Source organism: Homarus americanus, unplaced genomic scaffold, assembly GCF_018991925.1.
Source record: "Homarus americanus isolate GMGI-L3 unplaced genomic scaffold, GMGI_Hamer_2.0 scaffold32531, whole genome shotgun sequence".
Lineage (NCBI taxonomy): Eukaryota > Metazoa > Arthropoda > Malacostraca > Decapoda > Nephropidae > Homarus > Homarus americanus.
The window spans coordinates 725,777-743,661 of record NW_024755865.1 but is presented as its reverse complement, the minus strand read 5'-3'; the positions used below and the strand labels follow the sequence as shown (position 1 = coordinate 743,661).

General features: G+C 37.8%; 1 protein-coding gene across 1 annotated transcript in view; it reads left to right on the top strand.

Moving 5' to 3' along the window:
• The first annotated feature begins 1,044 nt into the window (after positions 1 to 1,044).
• Positions 1,045 to 17,885, top strand: part of LOC121856690 (zwei Ig domain protein zig-8-like) — a 78,926-nt gene continuing 62,085 nt past the window's right edge. The window contains exon 1 of the mRNA XM_042352381.1: positions 1,045 to 1,507. The gene's annotated coding sequence lies outside the window, so the exon portion shown is untranslated. The remainder of the gene's footprint in view (positions 1,508 to 17,885) is intronic.

The window sequence follows — 17,885 nt, the reverse complement described above, 5'->3', positions numbered from 1 at the left end:
ACTAATATTGGTTGAAAATCAGAGAAGCTAACCGACAACAACAACAACAACAAACCAACAATAATAATAATAACAACAACATCAACAACATAACAATAACAACAAAACGACAACAATAATAAGAATAACAACAACACTAACTTCACGTTATTAATAAGGAAAAAATATTAAAAAAAAATTTCATATATGACTCTGGTGAATTATTTACAAACTGAAATAAATTGAAACTACTAACACATAAACGGAAAGATATTGTTAACGTAACTTTATGATAAAAAAAAAAGCCTCAACGGAGGTTTGGGATCTCAGCTCTGGAAAAATGGTGTCACTTATGTAGTTAGACCTGGAGTGTTGTCGTTTTATCTCAGAGTAAAAGGAGGAAGTTGTTTACATCCTCCCCACCACAGAGAGCCAGTGTCGTCAGCTAAGAGTGCTTGAATGATGTTGTTTGTTGTCCTGCGTCTCTGAGATTGTCTTCTGAGTAAACCTTAAAATGGACTCACTTGCGAAATAGGGATTGTCTTTTGTTATTGTTGTTATAGTGACATGGAAACGAGTGCATGTATTAATCAAACTTTAAATTTAGGGTTATGTTATGTTAGGTTAGGTTAGGTTAGTAATGAAGAGATTTATAACTCGTTTATGATTATCTACATGATTACTTTTTTATATACAACAACTCAAATTTGCGTAAAATAAAAATAAAAATATTATAATGTTAACTCACACCAAAGAATAATGTCCCACAGTCTAAGGTCACGTAGGAAAGGTGTTTTAAGTTCACAGTCCCAGAAAGATTATATCAATGAGGTAATTAAACAAAGGATGGCGTGTCGTAACCTCACACCACAATAGGAAGAAGTCCCACAACACAAACAACAGAGAGAGACTGTGATCTAACCTCACAGCTCTGAAAGATGATGTCATTTGTATAATTAGACAATGGATGCTATGTCGTAATCTCACGCCAAAGGAGGATGGTGTTTCCACAATCCAGGTCTCAGAAAATGGTATTGAGGGGGCAGTGTGGCTGGTGCAGTGGTGAGGTCGTCAGTGCTGTACCGACTCTTGTAGAGAGAGGACCACTACGCGCTCTCTCTCCCTCACACCGAGTCTGTCGATTACTCTGTTCCACTAATGTTTATCGCCTTAATTGTGCACTCTCTTACGTCAGCAAGATTTTAATGGTGTTTTGCAAGAGAACCTGAACTGACTTCTCTCTTGTTTGAGGTGAAAATTTCTACGTGATTATAGATATTTGTCCTTTAAAAGTTGATATGGATTGTTATTGACAGGAGTTATTGATAAGTAACATCAAGTGGCCGAGAGTGAATATTTTTTTCCCTCCATTGGTTGATGAAAATAACTTGGATGGTGATTGATACTCGCGGGGTGACTGATGGGAACTAACTTTACCACTGAAGAAATATGTGTACGCGATGAAGAGTTTTAACAACGTCTTGGATCATTTATCAAAACAAATGTCTATTCTGCAGGAGATAGTTTGGTACGTAATAATGTCATTAAAAAATGTACACTCCAGGATTCCACATTTACTTAACAGCGAACATAAAAACACACACACTTCAATTAAAAGATACAAAGGAAATAAAATCAGCTCAGGATAACATACACAACATCTGCCTATGACTTATAATGAATGGAAAATCTATATGCATTAATCACTTTATTAAACTACGTGAAGCAGCAGACAGAATCACTCACAAGAAGTTTTTGCATGGTCTGTACCCACCACCTGCTCGCTTGGAAACAGTTTTCGCAACAATCCAATATTTGTTAACTCTTGTTTACTCTAGTGACCTTTACAGACACGAGTTAGCGGCTCAGAGTTTTGGGTTTGGGTATTTTATATAAACAATGACCATACAGGGGGGATCTTTTTCTTCTTCCTCAGTATCTTATTGTAATCAGTATTTACGGTGAGGTCAGCTGCCCCGGTCATCTCACTTCTCTCTTGTTGATCCGTTATCTTTCATATCTCCCTGAATCACATATCTCTATTGTATTCTTCGTCTTTCTCTACTTCTATCTCCTACTTGCATTTACATTCTTCACTTCCCACTTTCTTCTCCATTCCCTAAATCGTGATGCAGCAGCGACCTCACCCTCGCCTGTCTCCTGAATGCATGTTCCTTCGTCCTCAAATACTATCTTTATGGACAAAGTTTTAAGTGAGCTCATTTTACCAGCTGTGAAACTGTTCGACCTGGAGTGGGAATATAGATTTTTTTTATCCTACGACGCGAGGGTCATAGACAACCTCACGAGTATTCTATCTCGTTTTATTTCACACGGATTGTAAATTAAGTACTTATCTCTTAGACTACCCATTGCTTGGCCAGTCTTCTCTTATAGATTGGCTGACGTTGAATAGGGGTTAGATTGAAGATTATCCGTTCTCTGTGTTTTATTTTCTCGCGCAAGCTCAGGTACTCAGGTAAGAGCCCCACCTTGTCATCATACAGTTAGGTAACACGCAGATGAAACCTGATACTACTAACGTGTGGCTCAACGATCGCTGTATCACAGGACTTAACCTTTACCAGACCCGACCTCACATCGCGGTCCAGGGTGACGGGCGATACGTCAGCGATATTGATGAACCCAGACAATGCGCATTTAAAATATCGTTTTAAAGTTTACGAAAGCTCTAGCAGCATTATTTTTAATCGGTCCAATATGCACCCAGTCCTAATGCAATCCAATCTCAATGGGTCCCAATTACAATGGGTTCCAATTCCACTGGGTCTCAATGCTAATGGATCTCAATCCTAATGGGTCCTAAATATAATGTTTTCCAATCTCAATGTGTCCTAATTCTACTGAATCTTAATCCGAAATGGGTCCTAGTAGGATTGAGGCACAATTCTAATAAATCCCAATTATAATGGGTTCCAACTTCAATGGAATTCAATTGTACTGAATCCCAACCTCAGTAGCCGCCGTCCTAATGGTCACTTTGGAGCCTATCAACCGTTATTACCGTAAAGTTAAGACAGATCATTAAACTTACGGTAATCTATACAAGTGTGGACGTGAGGAAGGAGCCGCTGGTCAAACATCTGTAAAAACTCAGTATAACAACATATATGCTCATGTCAGCTACGTACACATTCTCACAGGACGAAAATCTCACTGAATTTTATCCCCAGTGGACAAAATCTCATCGGACAATTTCCCATTAGACTATATCCTATGAAATATAATCCCTCCGGCAAATATCTTCTTGGTTAAAATCCTACTTTCAAAATGGACAGAATCTTACTTTCAGCTCAAGGGGCTTCGCTAGTTCTCAATAGTCCTGTTACGTGGGGTTATGTTAGGTTAGGTTAGGTTAGGTTAGGTTTGGTTTGGTTAAGTTAGCTTAGGTTAGGATGGATTAAATTTAGTTTGGTTATGTTATGTTAGACTAGATTAAGTTAGTTTGAGTTGGATTAAGTTAGGATGAGTTAGATTAAGTTAGGTTGAGTTGGATAAAGTTAGGCTGAGTTGGATTAAGTTATGTTTAAGTTGGGTTAAGTTAGGTTGAGTTGGGGTGAGCTAGATTAAGTTAGGTTGAGTTGAATTAAGTTAGGTTGAGTTGAATTAAGTTAGGTTGAGTTGAATTAGGTTAAGTTGAGTTAGATTAAATTAAGATAGGTTGAATTAAGCTCCGTTATCACTGCTGAACAAACAAATATTCCTCACACCTAATAGTCACAAAGCCTAAAACACCTCCTCCAATCCTAAGCTGAATTTAATCCCAATCACTGATCAGATTAACCCCAAATGAAGGATAAGCTTCACATGATCCGTAACTACATAATTACCTCAAGCTTAATAATAATAATGATCTGTTGATTTATTTATCAAGCCCATAAGAAAGTCATTATGGGATTTCTCTTCCCACAATATGACTATAAGTTACGGTTTACAAGTCGACCATGAGAAGGTGTTTGGCGCCGCTGAAGTGTAGTTGTATAATGTAACGTTTGTTTGGACCAATTTTGTGATATTTTCTGACAACTGACGATGACAAATTTGCTTGTAAAATGTTTTCACCACAAGCGGACAGACACACATTCACGGGAATACATAAACAGACACACACACACACACACACACACACACAAAGATTGCTATATTCCCAACCCAACTGGAAAATTAGAATTCAAAATGGCTGCCATAAAAAATTAAAACAAATACATGAATTTGTTTTTTGGGGGACAAATACGAATCACTAATACAAACCCATTAATCTCTTAAGAGTTGAAGTATTATATTGCTCTTACTACATAACAAAAAACACTATTATTTTCCCGTATATCTGAATTGGTAACTTTTATCATTGCTATTGATTTTCTATTTTTGTTTTAGTGTTGAATTTGATCGAGTTTCATATATTTATTTATTTATTTAGAATGTATTAAATTTACTCCACTTGGTGTTCTTATGATGCCACGACCACATGACATAGTGTACATTCTTTTTGCTCCATCAGGTCCCTATTTCGTGTCCTGAGCTCATCACACTTACGGGATTTTCTTGTGTAGTAAACATGTTAATAATGGATGGCAGCGTAGAGCCCGTGAGCCAGGTACAATGTAGATGAGGTTTATTTAACATATTCTTAAAAAGGTTTCAGGTTTGCGTGTCTGTGTGTGTGTGTGTGTGTGTGTGTGTGTGTGTGTGTGGTGGGGGGAAAGGGTTAGTCACCTCGCATCGCTACACACCACACAAGTTGTAAATGGATAACGAGTGTTTTTTGAATACTAACTTAACTAAAAATAAATACATGTACATAAATCGTACATCACAAAGGCATTTCTTGTATATCTGTTCATTTACATTTTTTTTGCCTATACCTCACCCCTGGTTCGATCCCCAAGCCGAGTGACACTATTGCCGAGTTACTTTATATCATTTACTCAATCAACTCGGCAAATAGCGAGTTATCCGTCATCCTGTGCTGTTGTGCTGTCCAGACCACGGCGACAACATAAAGCTATACAACGAAAGGTTCTTAAGTCTTGTTTCCTTTACGTTTTTCATATCATTCTCCACCATCAGATATCTTCAATTGCAAGAAAAATAAACGTAATGAGTTTTCATATATGTTTGAATATTACAAAACTTATAGTGAATAATTCCAATTGCATTTTAATTATTTACCATCAAAGAACACAGTGAGTCCTAAGTTAATGATAATACAAATGAATACAAGAAATAATAAAAGGAATATATTATAGTTGTTTTGTCTAAGTGGCTTAAAAGATTTACAAAAACGCTGACCAATTATGACATTGTAACAGTAAATCGTCCAAGTTAATGACACAATAGAGAGCTGGAGACGTTCTGAAGAGTCTCAAATTAAATCGACAGACGAAAACATAAATAAAAGATATAATTAAAGTCTTTACCCTCAAGGAACAGTCATCGAATAAGTGACGGAAAATAAAAAGCTGTCATATAAGTAACCAATCACATTCCATCATTATTAACAAAGGAGGATGACATTGGTTATAAAATTTAACATTAAAAGGTAAAGAAATAAACAGGAATACCACGTCACCTCATCGTCTTTAAAAGGTTTGCGGCTTTGTATACTATTTAATTATGTGGTTTTTTTTTGCTCTTTAATAAAATAATAGTTTCAAAAATCTTAATTCTATTTCATACTTTATAAAATATATGATGCTCGTGCGGCCTTAATATCACGTCTCATGCTAGGAGTAAGTTCTGTTATGAGTCATGAATTCCCACCTGAATCATGAGTTCCCACCTGAGTCATGAGTTTGTTAAGTGGTTAGGATGTTGTACTGTACCACATGACTGACCCAGATAATCATTAAGTTAGAAATTACGAGCTGGAGAACCCATTAATCTGAGTGTGTTCATCAACTAACGTGGTGTAGTGTGTGTGTGTTGAGATGGAGTCTTAAAATTTAAAACCAAAAATGATCCCGTGGTAAGAGGATTAGTGCCTATAAACCTAAAATCTACCTGAGGATAATTGTCTTTTAATGATTTTTCAAGGTATTTTGTTATTATAAAACTATTTGGTCGTCAACAAGAGACTTTAAATAATCAGTATCACGGGTCATGTAGTTCAGTGTTGTGATGCATTTTCTTTTTCTTTTTTTTCATTTAAATTCTTTTAATCTCTGATAGAGTCAAGTTCAATGGCCATTCATTATGAAAGAATCGTTTAAATGTGTAATTTCCAGTTCTGAACAAAACCAATCACACTGTTTTGAGTAACATCTATTCATTAAATTTTTCATGGAATTCAATTTCAACTTAATGGGTGTAAATGACAGGTAAGTCACGACCAGATAAGTGAAAATCAATTTACCATAACAAGCCCTTTAGTACGAGTATTTCCAACATAAGTTTCTTTACCTTTTAGATAATATGTTATAAGCAATGTAATCCTTCCTTGTAAAAACTAATGTAATTTGACGGACTATTCACACGTTACCTCCACAATTATGCTCTTACACTAACTAAAATTATATACATTTAGTTTATAGTTTATGAGATGATTGTGGTGTTGTTCCACAAAATATAACAAAATAATTCACAGAAAATGTATTTAACAATATTAATATTATAAATCCACAGTAACACTTATCCACAGTTGTATTTAACTATATTAACACTTAAGCACAGTAGTACTTAGCACTTGACTCACACTTAAATTACCTCAATAGATTTTACGGAGACTTAACCTGTTTTTAGCTCCTGCCAGTGTGTCTATGAGAGTTATATAACCGACATACGTGAAAAAAAAACTGTGTTGACCGTAATATGTAAACCCATGTTAATGTGCCTTTGTGGCTTAATGTTATTACTATTATGATAAATTACAAAGAGGAAATTTACCCTAAAGTACATTGAAAAATACTTAATATTTTCTCATCAACATCTGGTTTTATATGTTTTGATATCATATGAGGTAAGTCTTAAAACCAACGTGTTATATAAATGAGTTTCAACACCTGGACATTTATTCCTGAAGGGATGATAATTATGAACTGTGGGACATCTGTGTAATAAAGACTTTGATCAATTAAGCTGTGTGGTGTAAATAGTCACTGCTCGTGTTGTCTGTGTTCCTGTCTACGCTGCTGCTTGACACAAAGACTCACAATAGAATTACCACCCAGTTAGTATTATAAGTCGATAAGCTCAATTTTCAAGCATGTATTTTTGTTATATTGGCTGTACTATTTAAGCTTGTGATATACTATTGATACACAGTAAATTTTCAACACTGGCTGTACTATTTAAGCTTGTGATATACTATTGATACACAGTAAATATAACCAACAGATATATACTGTGTTTGATATAACCCGTGAGTCATTGTGCTTGAGAACAGTGGTGTCATAAAGTAGGTGTCAGGTGGTCATGAGGTGGGTGTCATGAGGTGGGTGTCAGGTGTCATGAGGTGGGTGTAAGGTGTTATGAGGATGAGGTGTCATGAGGTGGGTGTCAGGTGTCATGAAGGGTAGGTGTCAGGTGGTCATGAGGTGGGTGTCATCAAGAGGTGGGTGTCAGGTGTCATGAGGTGGGTGTAAGGTGTTATGAGGTGGGTGTAAGGTGTTATGAGGAGGGTGCCAGGTGTTATGAGGAGGGTGCCAGGTGTCATGAAGGAATTGTTGTCATTAAGAGGATGGTTGTCTACTAGTGATTAATACTGTTCGTGTGGATATTAATTTACCTTTGTGTGGTCGGTGTATGAGAAGGGCTAGACTCCTGCTGAGCTCATTGCAAGATGCAAATGAGTGAGTTGGCAGCTTTTAGATGCACTGCAACATTGTATTTAGGTTTGAGGCGAGACCTTTGTGTTGTGAAATACAGCAAACTAATACAAAAGAGTTACAGGCTGGGATATATAGTTGTTCTTGTTGATGAACTGTAGTCTCATTGTACCTGTACTGATGTTTACGTTGTAGTTATTATTGTAACATGAATAGGATTTATGATATAAATTTCTACCAATATTATATATATTTAGAGAGAGACCGAGGGAGGGGAGGGGAGGGGGAAGTTGAGGCGGCTGTAACAGAGTAAAATTCATACACGCGTTATTTTTTTACTTCCAATAATTGGTGTTAGATCTATAACAGTCGTGCATGTCAGGGTCAAAAAGGATACCATTCTACACAAGCCAGAATGTTTGACACTCGGTCCAGCAACAGTCATAGTCACGGACGAGTCAAGTTATATTCAAAAGTAATACAGTGGAAAAAAAACTCTACATAAAGACTGTATGAGTCATAATTAAAATATTCCATTTAAAGTAATTATACACATTACTGCACTTAATATATTAAACCATATAAGTCCTAATGCGAAATTACAGCAGCCTTACTGTAAATATACTTTACATTACTACAGTCACTATCACATATTGAGTCCTGAAACAATGCCAGAATCATGAACACAGGTCAAATCCACTGTCTGGTTAAAGCAAGCATCCACATTACCATAAACAATTAAAATTATACACAGTACTGTATGACTGTACCAACACTGAGCATCACGATCTCATATATTACCAGAAAATATGTTTAAGAAACTTGTTTTAAATTTATTGTATTTCGGGGTTATGTTCACAAATTAATCCCTTACACAACTGTGCATGCGTCACTTGCAAACGAGATTACACACACACACACACACACACACACACACACACACATACACACACACACTATGTTTTCCTATGCACTTTGCGGAACACATAAACACACGTATTTATTTCCACACCAACAAATGTACACTCGCTCCCAAAAAGTATATTTATGATTTTGTGTGAAACAATATGACACAACGGACGAACGATTTTGACAACCCTACCATAAAGATACATTTTGGAGTGAATTTAGTTAGTTTATCATTTCCGATGGGGAGAAAATATTTTTTAGTTGTTCATTTAATATTTCAACAGGTAATCATTTTGAAAAACGTAAAATTGACTTATAGGCGAAAGGGAAGACAGTTTCTGAGTGGCGGCATGAAATTAGGTCAAACATTTAAAAACAAAATAAAAATTTAATAGAAAATCTTGAACGAAACTTTATTGGGAACAGTGGCGGGAAAAATTACCCCCCTGATGAAAGTTTACTAAACGTGTCCCTAATCAAAGTTGGATAATTGACCTGCTATAAAAAAGAAAGTGCAAGGAAAAGAAATATGGCCTACCTATAATAAACTTTTCCTCGGATAAAAAAAAATATATATCAAAAGACAGAGAGAAAAAAATGCAATATCGACGTAAATACGCAATCAAGCAAAAAGATAATTAAACAAATAAAAAATAAATATGCAACACTTTTAAATATTTTTCATTCACAGAAAATGACAAAAAATGCTTCACTAATTTTTATTTTTATTTTTATTATTATTATTATTATTATTATTATTATTATTATTATTATTATTATTATTATTATAATTATTATTATTATTATCATTATTTTTAAATGCTTTATGAAAATATAGGTTGGCGAATAATACCTCTCTCTCTCTCTCTCTCTAATAGTTTTCTCTATATATCTACAAATCGATAAGTATATATTTTTCTCTTTCTCTCTCTATCTTTCTCGGTCTTTCTTTCTTTCTTTCTTTCTCATTCTTCCTCTGTCTTTCTCTCTTTCTTTCCATCCTTCTCTCTCACAATGAAATAAGAAATAAAAAGGCACTTCGTCTTTAATGGCACCATTCTGCCGACAGTAAAGGCGCTCCAAGGTAAATGGTACCACTCAAACGTCTGCAGAACCTCAATGATGTCAGCAGAATCACAAAGTCGTCAGCAGACCCTCTGCGACGTCAAAAAAATAACATTATGCTCTCACTAGAACTACTGTGACGTCACCAAAATCAATCTGCCGTCACCAAAACCATTCTGAGTTCACCGAAACCTCTGCCACGTTACCAAAATCACTCTGATGTCATTAGGAACTCAATTAATGTCAGCAGATGCATACTGACATCATTAAAAAAAGCTCCTCTGTCGTCAGCAACCCCAACCTAATGTCAGCAGACCCACTTAACGTCAGTAATATCAATCTGACATCAAAACAAAATCCAATACAAAAGAAGACACGCCCTGACAGTGACCCAAATTATTCGCTCGTCAGCAACACCACCCTGACGTCAGCAGATCCACCCTAACGTCAGTAGAAATTGTCATGACGTCCTGACATCATCGGACCCGTATCTGACGTTAGGAGAATCAGTCCTACATGACTTTGATCCTCGAATGTCTGTATGATGCGTTGGGTACACCCATGATAAACGGGGAGGAAGAGGAGGAGAGGAAGAGGAAGATGACGAGGAGGAGGAGGAGAAGGAGTAAGAGGAAGAGGAGGAAGAGAATAGTAGAGGGAGGAACAAAAGAGGACGAGAGGGAGAAGAGTAGGAGGAAGAAAAGAGGAGGGGGAAGAGAAGAAGAAGGGAAGAAGAAAAGTAAGAACAGTAAGAGGAGAAGGGCAAGAGGAAGAAAAGAACAGGAGGGAGTTATGCCAAATGGCGAAAACGAAGTGGGAGAAGATGAAGACGGGAAGACGAAGAGAGGAAGAAGGAACCTTGATAAACGATGGAAGGGAGAGGGAAGAAGAAGCAGAAGTAGAAGAGGGTAGCGGAGGTTTCATTCTAAGAGGGAAAATGAACTGTATTACTCCTGTATTTCAGAAGCGAGTCATTAGTGAAGAAAAAATGCAGGAAGCAAGAAAAGGGAGGAGAATGAAGTGGAAGATGAGGAGGAAGTGGAGGAGGAGGGAGTAGATAATGATGATGATGAAGAGGGGGAGGAGAGGAGGAGGAAGAAACAATGGATGATGATGATGATGGGGAGGAGGAGGAAGAGGAAGGGGAGTGGAGGATGATGATGAAGATGCTAGAGAAGAAGAAGTGGATGATGAGGGAGGAAGGATAAAAAGTAAAATTAAAAGTTACATGAATAAAGAAAATAATGATAATGATGGACTCGAGTAAAGGAAATGTAAACAATAGAGAAGGATAACGAACGAAGGAGGAAGAAGAAGAAGAAAAAAATATAAATTGCGTAAAACAGGAAAATATTCACTTCATTATGTAAGCATGAGGCAGAATGAACTTAGCGTACGATGCCTTCATTAACTTTTAACAGAGGCAAATTTTTTACCTCCCCTAAACTTAACTCAAATCTATATATAGCTCTAATATTAAAGGTCATTAATATAAGAGCCTCATAATACATTTCATAATTAATGTTTATGGGATACTTTCACTAATTGATTAATTATCTCATTAGATATAATTAGGGAAACACAAATAAAACATAGGATTTTAATCATTCGTGAGCAGGGCAAATTCTAGCTATTTATTTCTCTAATTATGATTAATTTATTTTGTTTTATTTTCATGTATTTTCTGTCTAAATAAACTTCTTATATCTTAGTACTGTTTTGCAAATATAAGGGAAGACAATGCTATAACCTTAAAACAGATCATTTATGCATAAGACCACCAAGAAAATGTAATCTCAATCATTAGTACCATTTTATTGTAAGTTTGTTATCAGAAAACCCATTATCTGAAGTACCTGGCTTAATTATTATTCTAAATGCAGGTGTGTGAATATATCTAACTGGGTCATTAAAGAGACGACACAAAGGTAGCAGTGTAAAAGATGGTGTTGGTATTGTACTGGGGTTCTGTGGCAAGTAAAACAACTCTCTTAATTCCAGTTCGAGTAAAATATTAACGTATGAGCACTTTGAGGATCTGAACCCAAGATATATAGTTCATAGGTTAGAAAGGAGACAGGTAGAGAAAGAGAGAATGTGTGTGAGAGAGAGAGAGAGAATGTGTGTGAGAGAGAGAGAGAGAGAGCATACCGTAATCTCATCAATACATCGTCGTCTAAAACCACGTAATACGCTTATTGTAGACCGTGATAAGATTAAAACAGACGAAATTTAGTAGGCCATAAGTTCACAGTATTCCTCCTATATGAAAGTGATATAAGCGAAGAACATTGAAACTTTAGCAGGTCGTAAGTTCAACAAGCACAAAGTTTAACGTCATGGGTTGGCAAAATTCACGTTATATTGTCTCATAATCTGACAAAACGCGAACCATTAACGCTTCTCACGTCCCCACAACACACACAGACTTAATGTGCCGTCAGCCTACAACCCATAAATTACATTGTTGTGGACTCACCTCAAAAACAACAACAGTCTGAAGTTGACTCTCTCTCTCTCTCTCTCTCTCTCTCTCTCTCTCTCTCTCTCTCTCAACGTCAAGAGTACCCACTACCCAGTATAGAAATCTGAAATCCATAGTTTTAGAAATATATCTTCGTAAACGACAATGTAAATCATCATTAATGTCTTGAAGTCTAATGAAAGGACAAAGCTTGTTTACCTGCGCCAAACACGTACACAGTAAAGATCCCAGATGGAAGTGCTTCTATATACACATTAAAGAGATTTATCGGAATACTTGGTGAAGAATATATTGTGTTCTCGTGTAATAATAATAATAATAATAATTAACGGTTTATTGAAAGAGCTTGGCAACCACAAGGCTGAAAATATACAGTTACATATTCGGGGAATGGGTTTCGAATTACAAATAATATACAAGTAACATAAGTGACACAAATAAGATATAAAATAACTAGATGGGGAAAAGTGCATTTCAACATAGTGACAGTGTGTGTGTGTGTGAAGGGGGGACACGCAGTACTAACACCAATCTTTTAGTGGGCAATAAATGTGTCTCCTATGTGGAAATACATCAATTCTGAATTTCCTGTAAGGCATAAATCAAGATTTTTTTTTTTACGTCCATATGTGCAGGGTTATGTACAATCGCATACATACATAAATACACACACAGATCAAAGAGGTGTTAATGAAGCTTTACCACCTGCCTGCCAGCTCTCACCTCACCTCACCCCTCACCCGCCTTATGCCTCGTTGTACGCGTGTTACATCACTCATTAAACAGAGAGGCAGCTAAGTGACAGAACAGCGCAAGGTTTATTAATGTGTTTTTACATGCGTCGCTGGTTACTCTCTCTCTCTCTCTCTCTCTCTCTCTCTCTCTCTCTCTCTAAATTTCTACTAACAACACAAAATTATACTTCTGTAACTTATAAAAAAAATGCCCAGAAATACAGCTTTATTATCCACTACATAAAGTTAAAATAAAACATCATAATTTTAATCCAATAGTTGAAATGTTCTGTTATGAAGTATGGTGAAAGACTAGAAAAATAACTTGGTAGGAAAATTATGTCTGAAAAACGGAAGGAGCTTTTTATTGCCTTGAAAGATATACTCCAGACTGTTGTAAATCGACTTGGTGAAATTGGTTCTCGTTTATAGCATAGAGAAAAAAAAAAACACGCCCGTTACAACTGGCTATTAAATATTATAATGTTGGTAAAAATAGCCATGGGTGGGCGGGTGTGTGTGTGTGTGGGGGGTGGGGTGAAGTATGTGTGTGTGTGGGGGGTAGGGTGGGGGTTGATGTGTGTTTGTGTGTGAAAATGTGTAAGGGTGTGAGAAAGTGTGAGTTTTGAGAACATTTGAAACTACACACACTTAAATATTCACCTTAACTCGCTTGTGATTCTGTACACACACATACTGTACATCTGACCCCCTCCCCCACACACAAAACTACCCACATGCATATACCTACTTATACACACAACTACTCGCATACCCACAGCTACCCACACGCCCACAACTACCCACACACCCACAATTACATCCACACTCTCACACCTACCCACATCTACCCACACAACCATAATTAACCATACCTCCCAACTACCCACACGCCCACTACTACCCATACAACTACCCATACACCCAAAACTACACACACGCCCACAACTACCCACGCACCCACAACCACCCACACACCCACAACTACCCCACACACCCACACCTACCCACACCACCACCACACCAACCACCCACGCCCACAACTACCAATACACCCACACAACTATGCACACCCACACAATGCACACACCCAAAACTACACACACCCCCAACTACACACACGCCCACAATTACCCACACAACTACCCACACACCCACACAAGTACCTACACACCCACAAATACCTCCAGGCCCACAACCAACCTGCAGACACACACACACACACACACTTCCACAACTACCCACACACCTCCACAACTACCCACACAACTACCCACACCTCCACAACTCACAACCACCCACACACCTCCACAACTACCCACACCTCCACAACTACCCACACACCTACCCACACACCTCCACAACTACCACACAACTACCCACACCTCCACAACTACCCACACAACTACCCACACACCTCCACAACTACCCACACAACTACCCACACACCCACAACTACCCACACACCTCCACAACTACTCCACAACTACCCACACTCCACACAACTACACACCTCCACAACTCCACAACTAACCTACCCACACACTCCACAACTACCCACACAACTACCCACACACAACTACCACACAACTACCCACACACACAATACCCACACACCTCCACAACTACCCACACAACTACCCACACACCTCCATAACTACCCACACAACTACCCACACACCCACACAGCTACCCACACACCCACACAACTACCCACACACCCACACAGCTACCCACACACCCACACAACTACCCACACACCCACCTCCACGCCCTCAGTTATGCATAAACATCTCCCTGAAGCGATGCATTCAATCTTAATCCCGTTATATTGCCGTCTTGACATAATTATACATCAAGAATGTTATTACGAGCCCACCATCGCCACCACTAACACACCATTATGTTGGGGTAGAAAAATGTACGTGATAAACTAAGTAATTCATGTCCGTGGCAGTCATGATGGTGCAGGTGAAGGGGGGGTTGGGGGAAGGGAGGGACGGAGGGAAACATATTGGGAGTTAAGGAGGGAGAAAGGGTGGGAGGGATATTGGGAGTTAAGGAAGGAGGGAGGAAGAGATACAGACAAACAAACAGACGGACAAAATAGGCAAACAGGCGAAAGAAACAAACAAGCATAGTAAACAGACAAAGAGAGAGAGAGAGAGAGAGAGAGAGAGAGAGAGAGAGAGAGAGAGAGAGAGAGAGAGAGAGAGAGAGAGAGAAGCAAGTTGCAAGAAGATCTAATAACAAATCAACTTTGGAGTAACAAGAGGTAAGAGCAGGATCTCAGAGGAAGACACGACGCATAAACCAAGTTACTATTCAACTCAATTTTGTTAGATTCTTAAAACCTTAAACCAAGATCACTCAACCTGTTCTCTTTACATGTCTTTATCGTATGAGCAGCGAAAATATAAATGTGTGTGTGTGTGTGTGTGATAGGTCCAAATATACTCCCTTGTGAAATGGTGTAGCACTATATTTCTGATGGTAATATAGTTTATATGATGAGATTATAACCCATCTTTTGTACTTATACTGGATAAGTCAACCAAAAGTGTCAGATCTTCAACACATATTGTAACAGATAAACTATGTATAACTTTAGACTACAACAACTAACCTGACCTGACTAGGAAAGTGAGAACGCATCTAACTGACTCCCATAAACAAAGACACAAAAAGATATCGAGTAAAATGGAATCGATATTATCCCGTGACTCTAGAGAGGGGTTCTCAAACTTCAAGCTGAGTTAAGGGAAGAATTTTTACGTTTCGAATCCTTGAAAATCCAAAACTTACTTCACCAGATATTTCAGATTTCTCAGGGTTTAGCCGCTTCTGTGTGGGATATGCAGAGATTTCTACAGACTTCGATTTCGACGAATATTCTTCAGTGTCCTTCCAAGCATATAGTATATCTTTTGTGTACCCAATGTACTTATCTCGGAACTCTATCTATATTTTTTACTCATATCGTCGATGAATTGTTTTTAGTTTGGCTTTATAAACTGATTCTCTGATATACTGATATTTTAGGTACAGGAAAATCTCATATTTTGGGCATCATGCCTTGATTCTTAGACCTCAATGCCTCACAACTCATACTATATCCTCATGATCTCACATTCTATTTTATATTCTGGCCACATTATCTCATATATTTTGTCTTGTTACCTCATATTTCAACCTCCATCTCATAGTGTTACCTCAAACTCACAATTTTATTTTGTAACCTTATATCCTGTCCTCAAAATCTTATAACCTCTTAATATGTCCTGATGACCTCACAAACTGACCTCATAACACCATCTTATTGACCCGGAACCACATATTCTAAATTTCTAACCTGACACATTATCCTCATAACCAAAATACCTTCTAGACTCATAATATCATATCATAGACTCATAACCTCATATCCTGACTTCTTAATCTCACACTATCCTCACAATCTCATAAACAACTCTTAAACTCACAATATAACTTCGTACCTTTTACACACTATCCTCACACTCTCATATCCTGACCTCTTTATCTCACACTCTATCCTCTCAACCCCATAAAAAACTCTTCAACTCACAATTTCTCAATCTAACTTCTTTACCTCAGAGCTTCTTCTCGCCGCTTTTCCTTCGTATATGTGTTTTGTCTGTATAAGTCTTGGCACTTTATCTCCTGCCTTAAAGTTTGGCCTCATAACCTCGCAAATCTGGCCTCATAACTTCGCAGTCTGGTCTCATAACCTCGCAGTCTGGTCTCATAACTTCGCAGTCTGGCCTCATAACTTCGCAGTCTGGTCTCATAACCTCACATTCTGACCTCATAACCTCTTTGTCTGAACTCATAACCTCCAAGTCTGGTCTCCTTGTAAACATGTATACCAAGATAAAGAGATATAAGTATAATGAAAACAGTCTCAGTAAATAACTCGTGTGTGTGTGTGTGTGTGTGTGTGTGTGTGTGTGTGTGTGTGTGTGTGTGTCAAACATATCGTTCTGCGTGGTAGACTCACATTATGTAAATAGCTCTCTCCGTTCTGTTGGGGTTAAGATGGCGGGAGAGTTGTCAATACTAATTCCATTTTTATTCGTTTTTTCTGTAAAGTGACGCTGTGTATGTATACCTCTGAACTGCAATAAATATTCTTTAGGAGAGGTGTAGAAGGAGGGAGAGGGGAAGAAGGAGGGAGGGAGGGAGGAAACTATGAAGGGAGGGTGGTAGAAAAGGATGAAGGGACGGAGGGAGGGAAGGGTGAAGGGAGGGAGGGAGGGAGGGAGATAGGAACACGGAGATAGGCTTTCATTGCAACACTCGGAAAGGAATAACACTCTCAACAGGAATTATAAACCAGTTAAAATCTATCAACCTGAAAACAAAACCCTTGACACCAATCATGAATCACTACCCTGCACACCCTGACCCCGAGATAGAGCTGATGATGAAAGAATCTTGGGTTTGTCTGTATCTAATTGCCGCTGATAGAAGAAAAAAATATCCAATCACTCTCAAGTTGGTGTATAGTTCACAAACAGTTCAAAAGGGTTTTAGTCCATGAGATATATTTATTCTTTTACATTTTTCTGAATTTCTATGATGAGAGACGTGATGTTCCCAGCGTGTCAGGGATAAATAACGTGATATCATACTAGGGTCAGATTAGTCTTCAAAATTTCATATTCCAAGGACGATTAGCACAATTAATTATCAAACTTTTAACATTACGACAACAGATCCTTAAACAGCATGTCGAGAACTACCTATACTGTGATTAAATTCTGATAATTAAGTGTCCTCATTGTAATTAGGACAATTAATGGACACACAGCCTCAGTCTCCTCACCACGATGTCCCCCTCAAGAGTTTGTGTCCAACAGTGTCCTGCCATAACTTCACAGACTGGCTTACTAACTTCACATTATA